The sequence below is a fragment of the Nothobranchius furzeri genome, chromosome 12, assembly GCF_043380555.1.
Source record: "Nothobranchius furzeri strain GRZ-AD chromosome 12, NfurGRZ-RIMD1, whole genome shotgun sequence".
In the NCBI taxonomy this organism is placed as follows: domain Eukaryota; kingdom Metazoa; phylum Chordata; class Actinopteri; order Cyprinodontiformes; family Nothobranchiidae; genus Nothobranchius; species Nothobranchius furzeri.
Window position 1 is genome coordinate 72,454,980 of NC_091752.1, and position 18,085 is coordinate 72,473,064.

An 18,085-nucleotide genomic window follows, 5' to 3' on the forward strand; every position below is an offset into this window, starting at 1 on the left:
CCATATGGTGTACAAGTACTCTGAAATGAGTCATTGTTAGTTATTTAGGTCATTCCATCCAACCATAGGGAGCCTAAGGCTCCTCCCCTTCCGGTCGGCTCATGGGTCCGTGAACCGGGCTGATAACGTTATTTTCTAACCCGCTTTGCCTCATCATGTAAATGAAAACTAATGATGGTGTTTCGACCACGCCAGTCACGTACTTTGAGATTCATCAGCTTGTAAAAGTTCGTAATTAGCACGACTACATCAGCACAACATATACATGATGTCACCACATAAGCTCCTCCCCCCTAGCGTAGCTGCTACTCACCACATGACCAGATTTATGGTGGTTCTTTCCTCCTGTGGGAGGTTTGCTGAACTTACAGCCCTTTTCCCTCGGTTTCCTCCGTGTCTGGTTCGATGACGTCACTCTGGTGAAGCATTTGTAGTCCTGGATTTATTTTCACACAAAACCTAAAATATAGCCCCCCCGTTCGAAAATAAGGGTTAGGGTTCTTGGTATCAAAGTGTGTCTTTAAAATTCACGGACATCATACGTGAAATCCACGGCACAAAACCAGCGGAGTTAGAAAACTGCGTTTTTAGCCGCGTCGTTCTTTCAGAGACCCGTGGTCCGGAAGTGGATGGGCCCTGTTGGGCTTGTGAAGACGTTTTTAAAAACGACGACCCCATAAAATGCTGCTTGTTGGTAAACTTTTCAGGACCCACTCCGTTGTGACGGAGAAGGAGGCGTTCATCCAGACCAGAAACACACTCAGAAGAGCTGAAAGTTGTGGTAGTCCGTACAGAGGCTGAGGTGATGATTGGAACCTTCTGAGTTAGTAAGGATATGCTGAAGCGGCCATCTGAGAGATATCTGAAGGCAGTTTCTGATACAGGTGTAAATCTCTTCAGATCCAGAGAAGGCAGGTTTGGAGAGCTGGGATCATCACAGTCTGGACACGGAGCTGAGCAGCTGGGAGTAGAACGAACACTTGGTTGGTGTCCGACGCCGCAGCCTCCTCTGAGCTGTCATTCAGTCTGGTTACCGTGGCAACACATCTCTTCTGGGGAGACCAGTGTGATCACAGAAGCTGTGTTCTCGCTAGAGTGCACTTGGTGGCAACTCCTCCACCAAGCCACGCTACGGTGTCGGCTACAGGTGTCTCTCATTGGTTTGGATGCAGTTATGCGACTCAGATGTTTTTCCTCTGACATCGTTATTTAGTGGCTAAAATCATTTGTGGGTGAGGAACATGTGTGAGTGCCTGGGACCTTCAGCGTTGCAGTCCCTCATTCCACCGTTAGATGCTGTTCGCACGCATGGTCTGAGATTTAGCTTGTTTCGTTTATTTCAACAGGGACAGATACAAGTACACAGACTAACAGTGAACCCGCAGCCCCGTGTTTGTAGCGTCATGCTTTTAGCTGCAGCTAACTTGCAGCATTTGTCCCCAGATGGACTTTTACATCATAATTTACAGAGAAGAAAACAAATATGCACAACAAATCTCTAAAAAGTCACAAAAACAAGTTTCTATGTTAGGAACTTTTTCCTGCACAAGTACATAATGGTGAATACCACACAATGTGTACATTTGTTCCTAAGTACACACAGATCTGTGTACAAATAGGGTTTTAAAATGAAGCCCCTTAAGTCACAGTGCCCCCTAGTGGGCAATTATAAGACTGTTGTTGCTACAGATATCGCTAAAAGCATTCACCTCCTTGCCAGAAATTGGGATTTTAAGGCAGTCACTAGAAAACTATGTTCTCGGACACTCTGGGTGGAAGTACTGCATCACGGCGGTGGAAATCATAGCTGCAAAGAAGGTGGCAGCCGTCATGGCGACCTCGGAGATGACAGCCAGAGACCGAGGACACAGAGGGACTGAGAATGTCAGGTCATCGTGTTGAACAAGCGGTGGCTGAAGAACGTGTCCAGATACCTTCACTCCAGGTTGAACATACACGTCCACATCCTCACATGTTACTTCTAATAGCTTGCCTTTATTCCTGGTGGTAAATATGAGCTGCATTAAACGCTGAACATCAGCCTAGTTAGTAATAAGCCCACTGGCCCTTGAGGTCCCTTAGAAATAAACCGTAGCTCCAGCTGTTGATTCTCTTCTTGAATCGGTGTCCCCCGTCCCGTCCCGGGAGCCCTCCCTCTCCCTCTCCACTGTGAAGAAGAGATGCTGTCAGGCTACACAGGAAGTACCTCCATGAGAAGATAAACCCAGGAGAACAAACTTCATCAACGCTAGCGGACAGATGTGTGTACAAAAAGAAAACCTCTAATGAAATCCATGCTTTCGTTCTTTTTTAAACACAGAAACAGTTTTGTTTACCTGTTAGTAGCTACGGTTTCGCCGACAGCTGCCGGCTTCTTCAGGCTGACGCTGATGGTCGCGCGTCACTTCCTTCTCCGTTTATCTGCGGGCAGCAGAGGACGTTGTCGCCCTCTACTGCCCGCTCTCCCCTCTCGAACGATGCAGTCCCATGCGTGGTCCAGCGTGTAAACTCCGTCGTCCCTGTTCATGGTCCCACATCCACGTCTCCTTATCTCGATTGCTTCCTTGATCCATCTTTTGTATTTTTGTTGTTCGGTGGTTATGATCCGTGTGCTGTCCCAGTCCATTATGTGGTTTTCTCTTAAGCAGTGATCTGTTACGGCTGACTCTTTTATTGTACTTTCTGCTTCTTCTTTTGCTGCTCTTGTGTGTTTACGACTTGCCTCTTTCTCACACTCCTTTCTATGTTCTATTGTTCGTGTGTTGAGTTGGCGTCCGGTTTCTCCTACGTATGTTTTATTGCATATTTTGCATGGGATTTCGTAGATGACTCCACATTTTTGTCCAGCTGGTATCTTGTCTTTTGGGTGCACTAGTCTGTTTCTAACTGTTGTGTATGGCTTTGTTGGTGTGTTTATGTTGTGTTTTTTCATTGTTGCTCTTATTTTTTCCGTTATGCCTCTGATGTATGGTAGGGTTATCACTGGTTCTGGTTCTTGTCTTTCTGGGTAACGGAAAAAATAAGAGCAACAATGAAAAAACACAACATAACAACCGACTGACAAAACCAAAAAGCTCTTTGATGAGCAAAACCTAGAGTTTCATGAGGAGGACCAGAACAACACTGACAGCGACACACACTGAGAGACCAGAAGAAGAAGAAAATATCATTTCTAAAGCGGCTCTCAAGATAAAAACCACGAGGCGCGTCACAAAAATGAAAAATATAAAAAAGCATTTAGAAAATGGTTAAAACATATTTAAAATGAACAAAAAGTAGATAATTGTGATTAGAAAATTGTTAAGAAAGAGAGAGTGAACAGGAAAGAGGGAAACCAGTGGATCCTGAGGAAGGTGGAATAGGTGGGGAGAGCAGAATAAAGAGAGAGAGGTGAAGAAGGTCATACAAAAGCCAGCTTGAACAGGTGAGTCTTCAGCTGCTTTTTAAAGGAGACCACTGAGTCCACTGATCTCAGGCTCAGGGGGAGAGAGGTCCAGAGTCTGGGGGCCACAGCAGCAGATGATCTGTCACCTTTGACCTTTAGCCTGGTGCTGCACAACCAGTAGGCTTTGATCACTGGACCTCAGGGACCTGCTGGGGGTGTAGGGACTAAGAAGATCACCAATGTAAGATGGTGCTTGTCCATGTAAGGCCCTATAGATCAGAACCAGACAGGGTTATGTACACAGGGGAGGGTCGCTGACGTCGTTAGGTCCGTTTTAGGGGGGCTTCAGCCCCCCTAAAATAATCACAAGCCCCCTATCATTTTGGGTTGTTTTTTTTTCAGTTAACTTTTTTTATTTGTTCACATCTACATGCTCAACACAATCATGACACGTGTAGCATGTACAGGAGTTGTTTTATCTGAAACAGAAATAATAATTAATGAATACAGAACTACACCGTCGCACACAGGAAGTATCAAGAAAGGACTTCCTCCACTTCCTTAACCCCGACAGCTTTGTTGACAAGTCAGGGGGCGGGGTTATACAGCAAAACCTATATGCCGTTGAGCAAACCCTGCTCAGCGCTCATGTAAGTCCCTCAACATCACATTAGGGTAAGACAGCAACAGCAGCACACCGTTAATATTTCAAGGTTATAGTTCAGACTTCAGAGAGGAAAATGTTACCGCACCGACATGCTAATGCTAACTCCGCTAGCATGTTTACATGCCGCAAACCATCATGAAACGCTTTGATGTCAAGTAAAATGGTCGGAAAACTCCCCTGAAGTGACGTGATTAACGGGTCAGCCAGTTCATTGAGTGACTTAGTGCCACCAACTTGAGCGAGTCTGCACGAGCAGAACCTGCTCTGCGCTTGTGTGCAGCAGCTGCAGCCCGCTCTGTGGGCTCAACTCTGTCTCTGCGCATGCAAATCTCTCCCTGCTCTCCTCAACAAGTAGCCTCTCCACAAGTCAATCACAGACAGCTCTGTTTTATCCAATCAAAGCATGTCCAGGAAATACTGCTTTACAGAAAAACACCCATTTAACAGCTTATTGAACTGCTTTCTGCTGCTGGTTAGCTACCAGTCACCATCCACTGCCTGCAAAATACTTTGTTGTAATTCATGTGTCATGATTAGGGTGACCATATCTGACTTCCAGAAAAGACACATAGCCTATTCCTAAAACTGTGAAACTGCACTCTTTTCAGTTAAAGAGGACTTTTGATTTCAACATATAAAGTGTTGTTGTATACAGGTAAATCCAAGGACACACTTCCTTATGATGATGATGATGATGAATGCATAAATCACTGGCTACAGTAACATGCATTGCACCTCACAGCCAGAAGAGGGCAGTAGAAGTCTAATATTAGTGCAGAGATCCTTCAGTCCAACAAGAAGAGATTAGGGGGTCTAGATGTTTCACAAATCCATGAAATCACAGCATCGCTGTAAATGACGGTATTTCAAGTAGATCTAATGAATGAATTAAAGGGGCTTTGTATTAATGGCACGGGTAGTGGAAGTTTGTTCTCCACAGGAAGTATAAAAACATAGAGAATACTGATGTTACATAATGTTTGAACCATCCAGTGATGAGTCAGATGTTACATCATTTCTACGTCAGAAGAAAATGTTGCTTATGGAACATCTGCGTCACCTCCTGCAGTAGCAGGTGGGCGGTGGTTTCTTTCTTTGGAGGTAACGGAGGACATGCTGCTCCAAGCTAAACCACAAATCCTCCATCTGCTGGTCACCACATGTGTGTCAGTGGATCAGAGGACCTTTAGGACAAGAAAAGTTAGACCACAGAACAAGAGTAACGTGGTGAAAACGTTGCTTCATCATGGGCTGAGGAAGGCAAACATGAACATAACTGCGTGGAAACGGGGAATGAATGAAGCATTGTGCAGCAGCGTCATGGACGTGATGTGACCGCGGGGACGTCACCATGAGAGATGGGATGTGCATCACCACTGCACCAGTGGCAGGAACCTACTGGACTGATGACAGATGAGTCAATGTAACCACCCACATGGTGTGCTGCCATGGAGGTCCGTGCACAAGTGCTCACTAGACGGGGGGGGGACTATTGGTACAGAACAGAGCACGAGAGATCAAAGACTCAAGAGTAATGAAACGTAATCTTGGAAAATATTGTCACACAGAGTCTTAACTGGAGTTCAAGGTCAATGGTGGATGGCCTGTATTTGATATAGCACCTTCTAGAGTCCTGGAACCCCCCAAGGCGCTTTACAACACAATCAGTCATTCACACATTCACACGCTGGTGGGGATGAGCTACAATGTAGCTACAGCTGCCCTGGGGTGCACTGACAGAGGCGAGGCTGCCGAGCACTGGCGCCACCGTGGGTTGGGTTAAGTGTCTTGCCCAAGGACACAACGACAGCGACAGACTGAGCGGGGCTCGAACCTGCAACCTTCCGATTACGGGGCGAGGACTTAACTCCTGTGCCACCGTCGCTGCTGTTAAGCACCTTCTAGCATCCTGTGACCCCCCCCCCCCCCCAAGGCACTTTATACCACAACGGCCATTCATCCACCCACAAACACATTCAGCCACTGGTGGTGATGAGCTACATCGTAGCCACAGCAGCTCTGGGGCTCAGTGAAGCTAGGCCGCCATAAACCGGCCTTCAGTCACTCCGACCATCCCAGCAGGTCAGGAGGGGGAGTGTCAGTGACTGCTCCCCATGACCCTACTGACCACACAGTAGTTAAGAAAATGAGTGAGTGAGTGAGTGAGTGAGTGAGTGAGTGAGTGAGTGAGTGAGTGAGTGAGTGAGTGAGTGAGTGAGTGAGTGAGTGAGTCATCAGATAGAAATGCTTCTCGACGGTCCTCTGATGCTGACTTTTTCTGGAAGTGTTCCATACTTACGCAGGGTTGGGCATCGTTTGATTTTGAACGATTCCGATTCCTCGTTTCGATTCCGGTTCCTATCGATGCTTGATGCCCAACCACACTTACCAGGCAGGAAGGTCACAGACTAAATCACCTGCACTGTACTCGCAGCCAGGAGAAAGTGAACGTTAGTGACCTGCTTCCTACATGGAACCTTTAAATCCTTTAAATGATTGATTGATTGATAAATCCAAGGTGCTTATCAATCAGGATCAGGAAACAGAGAGTTGGCCAAGCCAAGAGAAACGTTCCCAAAGCAATTAAAATAATTATTTATTGATTAAACGTTATTTAAGTTGTAAAAATGAGTTAGTGATTCTGTTCACACCAGCAGAGCAGGCCTGGCTGAACAGCACAGGCAGTAGGGCCAGGGTTAGGTTAAGCCCTAACCCTAACCCTAGAGTCAACCCTAACCCTAACCCTTACTGTAATTCTGGACTAAGCTCAGTTCTGTTGGAGAATCTCTACTTTAGCAGCACAAAAAGACTGACTTGAGAGTGAAAGTTAGTGTTTTTCACATGTTCTCCTTTCATGAGGAGCATGTCTGAACTGGTTGGCTTGCCTGAGTGAATAAACACTGGGTGGTGGGGGGTAAGTGCAGAATAAACACACGTCAGATGGCCTTGCTGAAGTCGGTCATTGTCCTCAACAAACCTCTGAATTCCCTTTCTGCTGGCCTGCAGCGTCCCTTCTTACTGCTGCTATCCTGCATCCCAACTCTGAATAACACGGAGAACGTTTCTAACGGGGCTTCAGGAACGCCGTTTCCCCTCTGCTGCTCTCCGAACACCAGGACTTACAGGACTATGGTTGGTCTGAGAAGAAGAATGATTTCTTTTAGAAGTTTATTTTTTATATTAAATTAGAAAACTCAACATGGCCTTTTGTAGAAGTAAAAAAAGCCTCTTTCACAAGCCACCCAGGCCTGAGGTCAACCCTAACCCTGACGTCACTTCTTTTTGGTGCAGCAGTAGCTCAGGTGGTAGCGCGGGTTGCCTCATGATCGGAGGGTCATGGGTTCGATTCCAGCTCCCGCCAGGGATATCCTGCTGTTGTGTCCTTGGGCAAGACACTTCACCCAACTTGCCTGTGTTAGTGGTGGTCAGAGGGGCCGACGGCGCCAAATGGCAGCCTCGCCTCTGTCAGACCTCCCCAGGGCGGCTGTGGCTACAAGTAGCTCACCATCACTAGCAGTGTGTGAATGTGAGAGTGTGTGAAAGCGTCTTTGGGGGTCTAGACAAGTCCTTTATAAGTTCTATGCATTATTATTATTAATATTACTTCTGGCCACTTCCAGGTGTTTTCTGAAAGAACTGCCATGAGGGTGAGGAAGGTATCGTGTCAGTCAGGAGCCTTCATGACCCGTTATTAGTTCTATGGTCGATACTAAACATCTTCATGACGTTCTTTCTCAAAAAAGTTCTTCAGTTTCACATGAAGCCATTTTGGCGCTTTTGTTCTAGACAGTTCCTGTGACTTCTAAAACCAGCCGGGCGCTGTCTCTTTAAGGGAAATGAGTCAAACTGGCCACGCCCCCTGGCTGTTGTTCAGGCGCCGAGAGAGTAGAGATGATCCTAGGGGTCATTTTAGCCGGGGACCCTGGGACATGTCCCCCACTAATGATTATAGCGTGCATCAGTGACATTTGAACCTATACCAACGAAAGCCACGGCTGTCACAACGAGGGATGAGCTGTGACGTTTCATAAGTGGCGTGATGTGGCGCGGCGCTGGCGTGACGCGGTGCATCTGTCCTCCGTGTGCCCCAGGCTTAAGCCCATCTAACGCTAGTGCAGAGCTAGGGCTTACCCTCCTGCTGTCTGGTGAAGTCGACTCAACACAGCGGTCAAATGAAATCAAACCTCTGGTGTCCAACAGGTCGTAACCCCTCTTAGAGTACGAATCAGTAACAACAAAGGCACATGCATATACTCATAGGCAGTAAGCCATTGTTGTAACCTCCGACCACTAAAGAGAATACTAATGAAAGAGGTTTAACTTGGGTTCTGGAACATGCAGCATGATGCACCACGTGTACCACGATAATGCCAGTACCAGTTAACCTGAGGAGTTCTACACTTGTAACCCCATGATGACCTTTCACTTGCAGACAGGAACCCGTCATCTATCTGGCCTCCAAATCCAGAAGCTTCTGCTCAGTTCATGCTTACAAACAGGAGACAAAACATTCAGACGGACTCTCTCCCACAGCAGGAGTCTGCTGCTGAGTCCTCACCCTGAACAAAAATCAAACCTACTTGAAGCTCCTGCAGGACTTTACAACTCATGAGCTTAAATAATCACCTGTTGAATGAAGAAGATGTTTGAGTAATCTGTGCTTTAGCCACAGAGCCAAGCACAGCGTGATGAAAGGATTTTAGCAGCAGAATTAACTCCGAAGGACCTCAGTCTCCTCAGGAGGTGGAGACGGCTTTGGTCCTTCTTATTCAGAACATCTGTGTTGTTGGACCAGTTCAGTTTGCTGGTGAGGTGAACACCCAGTACTTAAAGGTATCCACCACCTCAGTGTCCGTCTCACAGTGGTTTTCTGCGTCTCGAGGCGAGTCAGAGCTCGGTGCTGCAGATAGATGAGCGCGTCCTCCACCCCCATGTTTGGTTTATATGCAAACTGCAGTGGGTCTATTTCAGGGGTCACCACTGAACACAGATGGGTTACAATGGATCTTTCCATGTCTTCATCAGAGGTGACAGCTCTGTAGTGGTCTGGTTCCCTGGGATGTGTTGTTTTAGGAACTGGAACCAAACAGGAACCATTCACACACACATTCACACTCTGGTGGGGATGAGCTGCATCATAGCCACAGCTGCCCTGGAGCACACTGACAGGCTGCCGAGCACTGGTTCCACCCTCCGACCACCACCAGCAGGTAAGGTGGGTTAAGTGTCTTGCCCAAGGACACAGCAGCAGCATTGTCTGGTCAGAGCCGGGATCGAACCTACAACCCTCGGGTTCTACCTCCACTGCCACTGTTGACCTTCCCAACATCCTTCCATCGTGGTTTTATTTTCAGTGATAAGATGTGAAATATATCAATGTTACAGTTCAGATAAAAGGAGAAACACGTTTATTTTGCGCTCTAAACTGCAGCTGGAACATCTGGAATGAGTCAACAACCTTCATGCAGAAGACGAACCTACATCTTAACCATCGTGTAACCTCTACGTGTCTTCTCCGGTCTGTGTGACTCGACTCTGTCATGAACACCAACATAAACGGGTTAGGACTCGTCACCCTGTCTGCCCACGCTCACGCTGCACAATAATGAGTCCAGATGGGAAATGACCAGCAGCCGTTGTTCTGATGGCTGCAATCCAGGACTGCTAAGGCTGCCTCGGGTGAACCCAAATCCTGAGGACACTGTGCCGCTGCCAGGCTGGAGTGAACCAACAGAAAACTGGGCCATCTATGTCTGGACTTGCGTGTGATTATGAGCAGATTATGCAACTGCACAGTGTGCTTTACGTAACCCGTGTAGCCTTACCCTGTGTTTGTCTAGCTTTGGATCAGAAATTCAACGATCCAATCGGCCCAGTCCACCTCCAGCCCCGGCCAGCCATCTGCCCACCTGAGTGAGAGGCAAACCCACAAGCCGCTCCTCGTGTCGGGATTTCTGTCTGTTGATGCTGCAGTTAACCAGTTTAGAGCTTTAGTGGTTCGACTCCACTGGAATGAGCCTGAAGGCATCGTCTGTGACACGCAGCAGCTTTGGCCTGCAGATGAATGTGGAACATCCCAAAATGCTGGTTGTACAGGTGTGGGTGAGCAACATTGCTCTATAGGGGATGCAAAGCTGTTGGATGCTGATGCAAAGCTAGGGTCCTCAAGTCAAGGTAAAATGCAAAAGCACCTAAAGCAGGAGACTGTGAGGGACTGGCAACCTTACCTGGGTGTCCGGTCACTGCTACAGACACACACCCAAACGGGAAGAAGAGGGTTAGACAGATGAATGAATGAATGAATCACCACATGCACACGCTCTTGTTATTATGAAACAGTTCTCCAAGTCAAACACAATGAGTTACAGCCTATTTATAGCTGTTGCATCACAACACTGCTGTGTGAGAGCCCTGCAGACCCTAAAGCACATGTGTGCAAGAGCTTCATGTGGAATTTGAACAATGCTCTCGATGTAATAGTTAAAGTTACTGATGCAGCTAAACCGCATCCAGCATGGACCGGCTGTTCTCCTGACTTATTAGATACGATGGAGTTCATCTCTGACCCGTTTTACTGTCCGTTTGCTTCTTAGTAGGTCACTAAGCTAATAGTGTCAGATATGTTTGATAGACCGGGCTTTCTCAGTCAGTCTGGGTCCTTTAAAGGTTTCTTACAACAGCAACTTTTCTCTGAGCGTCCACATAAAAGTGTAGTCTCGCCTCGGTCCCATCCTGACCGCTGGGGAGAAGGTCTGAGAAAAAGAGTCGCCTCGGCACCCAAAACGCAAATCTGACCTGTGTGCGAAACCAAGTTCCGGTGCCGCTCGGTACCTTTCGGGGCCGTGCCGACGCTAACGTGTAAGCGCCGTAGGTGCCTGTTGCTGCCGCCTCCTTGCCAGATCGTCATTGAGAATGAGAGTTCTCAACCGACTCATCTGGATAAATAAATGTTTAAAAAGGTAGAACATGCTAACTCCACACATGCATGAGGAGAACATGCTAACTCCACACATGCATGAGGAGAACATGCTAAATCCACTCATGCATGAGGAGAACATGCTAAATCCACACATGCATGAGGAGAACATGCTAAATCCACACATGCATGAGGAGAACACGCTAAATCCACTCATGCATGAGGAGAACATGCTAAATCCACACATGCATGAGGAGAACATGCTAAATCCACACATGCATGAGGAGAACATGCTAACTCCACACATGCATGAGGAGAACACGCTAAATCCACACATGCATGAGGAGAACACGCTAAATCCACACATGCATGAGGAGAACACGCTAAATCCACACATGCATGAGGAGAACACGCTAAATCCACACATGCATGAGGAGAACACGCTAAATCCACACATGCATGAGGAGAACACGCTAAATCCACACATGCATGAGGAGAACATGCTAAATCCACACATGCATGAGGAGAACACGCTAAATCCACACATGCATGAGGAGAACACGCTAACTCCACACATGCATGAGGAGAACACGCTAAATCCACACATGCATGAGGAGAACATGCTAACTCCACACATGCATGAGGAGAACATGCTAACTCCACACATGCATGAGGAGAACGTGCTAAATCCACTCATGCATGAGGAGAACATGCTAAATCCACACATGCATGAGGAGAACATGCTAAATCCACACATGCATGAGGAGAACATGCTAACTCCACACATGCATATGGAGAACATGCTAACTCCACACGTGCATGAGGAGAACATGCTAACTCCACACATGCATGAGGAGAACATGCTAACTCCACACGTGCATGAGGAGAACATGCTAACTCCACACATGCATGAGGAGAACATGCTAACTCCACACATGCATGAGGAGAACATGCTAACTCCACACATGCATGAGGAGAACATGCTAACTCCACACATGCATGAGGAGAACATGCTAAATCCACACATGCATGAGGAGAACACGCTAACTCCACACATGCATGAGGAGAACATGCTAAATCCACTCATGCATGAGGAGAACATGCTAAATCCACACATGCATGAGGAGAACATGCTAACTCCACACATGCATGAGGAGAACATGCTAACTCCACACATGCATATGGAGAACATGCTAACTCCACACATGCATGAGGAGAACATGCTAACTCCACACATGCATGAGGAGAACATGCTAAATCCACACATGCATGAGGAGAACATGCTAACTCCACACATGCATGAGGAGAACATGCTAACTCCACACATGCATATGGAGAACATGCTAACTCCACACATGCATGAGGAGAACATGCTAAATCCACACATGCATGAGGAGAACATGCTAACTCCACACATGCATGAGGAGAACACGCTAAATCCACACATGCATATGGAGAACATGCTAACTCCACACATGCATGAGGAGAACACGCTAAATCCACACATGCATGAGGAGAACATGCTAAATCCACACATGCATGAGGAGAACATGCTAACTCCACACATGCATGAGGAGAACATGCTAAATCCACACATGCATGAGGAGAACATGCTAACTCCACACATGCATGAGGAGAACATGCTAACTCCACACATGCATGAGGAGAACATGCTAAATCCACACATGCATGAGGAGAACATGCTAAATCCACACATGCATGAGGAGAACATGCTAAATCCACACATGCATGAGGAGAACATGCTAAATCCACACATGCATGAGGAGAACATGCTAACTCCACACATGCATGAGGAGAACATGCTAAATCCACACATGCATGAGGAGAACATGCTAAATCCACACATGCATGAGGAGAACATGCTAAATCCACACATGCATGAGGAGAACATGCTAAATCCACACATGCATGAGGAGAACATGCTAAATCCACACATGCATGAGGAGAACATGCTAACTCCACACATGCATGAGGAGAACATGCTAACTCCACACATGCATGAGGAGAACATGCTAAATCCACACATGCATGAGGAGAACACGCTAACTCCACACATGCATGAGGAGAACATGCTAAATCCACTCATGCATGAGGAGAACATGCTAAATCCACACATGCATGAGGAGAACATGCTAACTCCACACATGCATGAGGAGAACATGCTAACTCCACACATGCATATGGAGAACATGCTAACTCCACACATGCATGAGGAGAACATGCTAACTCCACACATGCATGAGGAGAACATGCTAAATCCACACATGCATGAGGAGAACATGCTAACTCCACACATGCATGAGGAGAACATGCTAACTCCACACATGCATATGGAGAACATGCTAACTCCACACATGCATGAGGAGAACATGCTAAATCCACACATGCATGAGGAGAACATGCTAACTCCACACATGCATGAGGAGAACACGCTAAATCCACACATGCATATGGAGAACATGCTAACTCCACACATGCATGAGGAGAACACGCTAAATCCACACATGCATGAGGAGAACATGCTAAATCCACACATGCATGAGGAGAACATGCTAACTCCACACATGCATGAGGAGAACATGCTAAATCCACACATGCATGAGGAGAACATGCTAACTCCACACATGCATGAGGAGAACATGCTAAATCCACACATGCATGAGGAGAACATGCTAAATCCACACATGCATGAGGAGAACATGCTAAATCCACACATGCATGAGGAGAACATGCTAAATCCACACATCATGAGGAGAACATGCTAAATCCACACATGCATGAGGAGAACATGCTAACTCCACACATGCATGAGGAGAACATGCTAACTCCACACATGCATGAGGAGAACATGCTAAATCCACACATGCATGAGGAGAACACGCTAACTCCACACATGCATGAGGAGAACATGCTAAATCCACTCATGCATGAGGAGAACACGCTAAATCCACAGATGCATGAGGAGAACATGCTAACTCCACACATGCATGAGGAGAACATGCTAACTCCACACATGCATGAGGAGAACATGCTAACTCCTGCAGGAGGGTGGAAAACGTGAGATTATGGATCAAAGGGGAGGAAACAGGGGGGAGATTTCTGCTTAAGAACAACTTGAGGTTTTTAAAGAAAACTGATGAATTGTCTGAAGCAGCATTTTAGTTCTGACCCAGTTTCAACACACCTGACTCCAGTCAGCAGGTGTGTTGTGGCTTCAGGTTATAAATTGTAAGTCGTTTGGGATAAAAGCATCTCCTAAATGAATAAACACAATTATGATATGAAAACACATAAAAACACATGATAATTGTAAAGCACATTGAGTTGCCTCTGTGTCTGAAATGTGCTCTGAACATAAAGCTGCCTTGCTTTAATATCCAACAGCGATGTATGCAGGGTTCCCCCTCGCATAACAAAGAACAGCTGAAACATTTAAAGTTACAAACATCATATAGCATATATTTATATATATATATATTTATTTATATATATATATATATATATATATATATATATATATATATATATATATAAAATGCATGCTTACATTTAAACATATTCTACGTGAAATAACTTCAGTTTGAGTTAGTGTAAGGGAAAAGTGTCGTATGTATTTTGTCTCAACAGCAGCTACGGTGTGTGTATTACTCAGTGATGTTTTTGTTCTTTGTCAGTATTTTGCAGTTATGGTGATCAAACGTTTATAAAGATCTTCAGATAAGAAAAGCAAGCCTTGATCCGTTGGGCTAGCTACACACAGCGATGTGCTATTAGCATCTTGATTCCCTGACCAAGATGGCGGAGGGAAAACGAGCGAGTGCACTCGTGCGTCTGAGGAGACGAAAATGACACGAGGCTCTCCCTGGGATTTACCTCTCTAACGTTCGCTCCCTTCACGACTGAATGCATGAGCTGGCCCTGATGAGAACATAAGCAGAGACGTTTCCTCATCGTGTGTCTGACGGCACACGGAAACGTGGCTCAGTGGTGACACCCCAGGTCTCCTCCGCACCAATCAGGAAGCAGCTCTCTCCAGCGAGACCGGCGGTGTAGGTGTGTGTTTCTGCATCAATAGTGGTTGGTGTACAGCTATCGCTCAGCATTGCTCTCCCTCTCTGGAATGTCTCTTTATAAACTGGAAACCATTGGACTCTCCACGAGAGTTTGCTTCATTCATTCTAGCCGCTGTTTACATCCTGCCAGACGCGAACGTGCGCGAGCTCAGCGCTCCCTCGCACAATGGATGTTGAGCATAGAGCGGACGTACCGGACTCCCTCATCGTTGTTCTGGGGTTTTTAAACAAGCCATCTGAGCCAGCAGCTTCCCAAATATAAACAGTACAATGAATAACTGTCACATCCTGTCCTGTCTCCCCATTTGGTTCAGCCTGCGTCTCTGTTGATTTCTCCCACCTGCCTCTCGTTTCCCAATCACCCAAGCTCCCAGCCCTCTTGTATTTAAACCCCTTCAGTTCTGTGTCTCTTTGTGGATCATTGTTTCATTGTCCAGCGTGTGATCATTAAATACTTTTACTCGTGCTGGTTTGCCTGCCTGCCTGCTTCCCTCACCCGCATGTGGATCCTTGCATCTGCTTCACTCACCGCCACACGCTGACAATAACCAACCAGGGACTAGAAGCCCTGCACCACTGTTGCAGCACGGTAACGGGACCCTATCATGCAGTGCCTCGCGCTGCTCTCAGAGTTCCTGACCGCTTGACCTCCATCTGATCCCAGGGATCCCAAACAAAGGCTAAAACTCTCCAAGCCTGTTGTGAAGTCAACAAAACAGTGGAGCCACGAGACTGCAGATGTACTCTGCCCATCCACAAAGCCACAACAACCTGGAGCTGAACACCCAGAAGACAGAGGAGGTTGTTGTGGACTTTAGGAAGCACACAGCCCCTCCCCCATAACCCTGTCTGACACGCCCATCTCCATGGTGGACTCATTTTCCTGAGCACCACCATCACCCAGGACCTCCAGAGGGAGCCCACCATCACCTCCATCAGAAAAAGGTCCAGCAGAGGATTTTTGCAGAACAGTAACTCCTGGAGTCAAGATGGCGCCGGTGTGTGTGGCATGCCGTCTGTCTCACGGACACTCTCCTCTGTACATGTTTATTCTTATTTTGGTTCTTGCGCTTTGTGTGGACAGCGCATTCCTACTGCTGACTTATGATCGAGCAACGCTTCTGAACCTCCGGCCTGATGTCGGTTTCATCAGCCCGGTGATTGTGACGAGCCGGGGGGATTTCAGTCCCCCGCACTCATTTCGGAGCCACTCGGTGCCACCCGTCCCTCCGCGGTGTGCATCCGGTCGTCATCAGCGGAGGAGGCGCTGCCGGCGTCGTGGCTGTCGAGGTGGGAAACGTGCAACTACGTGCCAAACCGCCCCAGTCCTGGAAGGAGCTCGCTGGGCTGTGTGGGCCTGGACGTCTTCTCGTGGCGCCGTCGCATTTGTTGGATCCTCCACCATCCTGCTTGGTGCCATTGGTGGGCTTCGACTTGGATGCTCCGTCGTAACGTGTACTCCGGGGTTTTGCTACCGCTGGGCGGGTGCCAACCTTGCTAATCTGCGTCGTGTGGACTACATGTCAACTGCGCCCGTGTCTCTGGATTCTGCTGCTACTGGACTAAACACGTCATCGTCGGCTCGGCCTGTTAATGCAAGGTCAGTAATGAACAAAACTTTTATTCTGAAAGACTTCTGTGAGGAACAAGGGCTAGATTTTTTGGGTGTTTGTGAAACCTGGATGCCGATGGGAGACACGAGTGCCCTGTCGGAATTATTACCTGCAGACTGTAGTTGTTTTAATGTGCCAAGGACTGCGGGCAGGGGCGGGGGGCTCCTCATTGTTTATAAATCAGGTTTCAGCTGCAGATCATCCCTTAAGGTCCTTTTTCTAGTTTTGAGGTTTGCTCTTTTGAACTCGGACCTTTCCCTCAACTTTTTGTGGCGTTGATTCATCGCCCGCCTGGACTGAATGTGGAATTTCTAAAAGACTTTGCTGATTTCTTGGCTATGAATGTGTTGAAATATGATCAGATTTTGATTGTAGGAGATTGTAACATCCATATTTGTTGCCCTGATAAGACGATGGCCGAGGACTTTTTGCACCTGTTAAGTTCCCTGAATCTTTCTCAGTGGATTAAGGGTCCTACACATGTGAAGGGACACACTCTTGACCTGGTTCTTTCCTCTGGTCTTCAGTCCATTAACGTGGACACGCTGAGGCCTGTTTTCTCAGACCACTCTCCGATTTTATGTAATTTTAGTGTTCCCTCCCAGCTTCTCTTCCTGAGAGGTGCAGTCGTGCCATAAGTCCTGCTAAGGTGGCGAGATTCAGTGAGTGATTTGGTCTAGCAGGACAGGATCTTCTCTTAGCCCACCTCCCTGCTGAAGAGCTTATTACTCGTTTTGACACGCTCTGCACCTCTGTATTGGATGATGTTGCTCCCTTTAAGATTAGGAAAGGAGGGCATAGGGCAGAGCCGTGGGTGTCTGATGAGACCCAGGCCTCCAGGCAGGCCTGCAGGAGAGCTGAGCGAAAGTGGAAGCAAGACAAACTTCACGTGTCCTATGAAATGTATAAAAAGTCACTTTTTGATTACCAGGAAGTGGTACGACAGGCTAGGATCAGATATTATGCCAACATTGTGGAATCAAATTCTCATGACCCACGCACTCTCTTTAAGGTGATCGATTCAGTACTGGAAACTGCAACTTCTGCCTCCAGGTCCACGGCTGCGTTGGTCGGGACATGTGAGGATTTTCTTCACTACTTTGTGGACAAGATAGCGATGATTCGGGCTGCTATTGTAGGCCGCACTCCTGGTTTCGTGGCACCTATGCCACTTAGGGCAAACCTGCCAGCCTCCCAGACTATATCTATGACAGAGCTAGAGGAACTCATTTCTAAGCAAAAACCTTCTGGTTCCCCTCATGATGCTCCTCCCCCAAGGATGCTTAAGGAGGCTCTTTCTGTTCTGGCCCCTTATGTACTGGTTACCTTAAATACCAGTCTGGCCTCTTGTGTGGTTCCCCTTACTTTTAAGAGGGCTGTTGTACGACCACTGCTGAAAAAGAAGGGGAT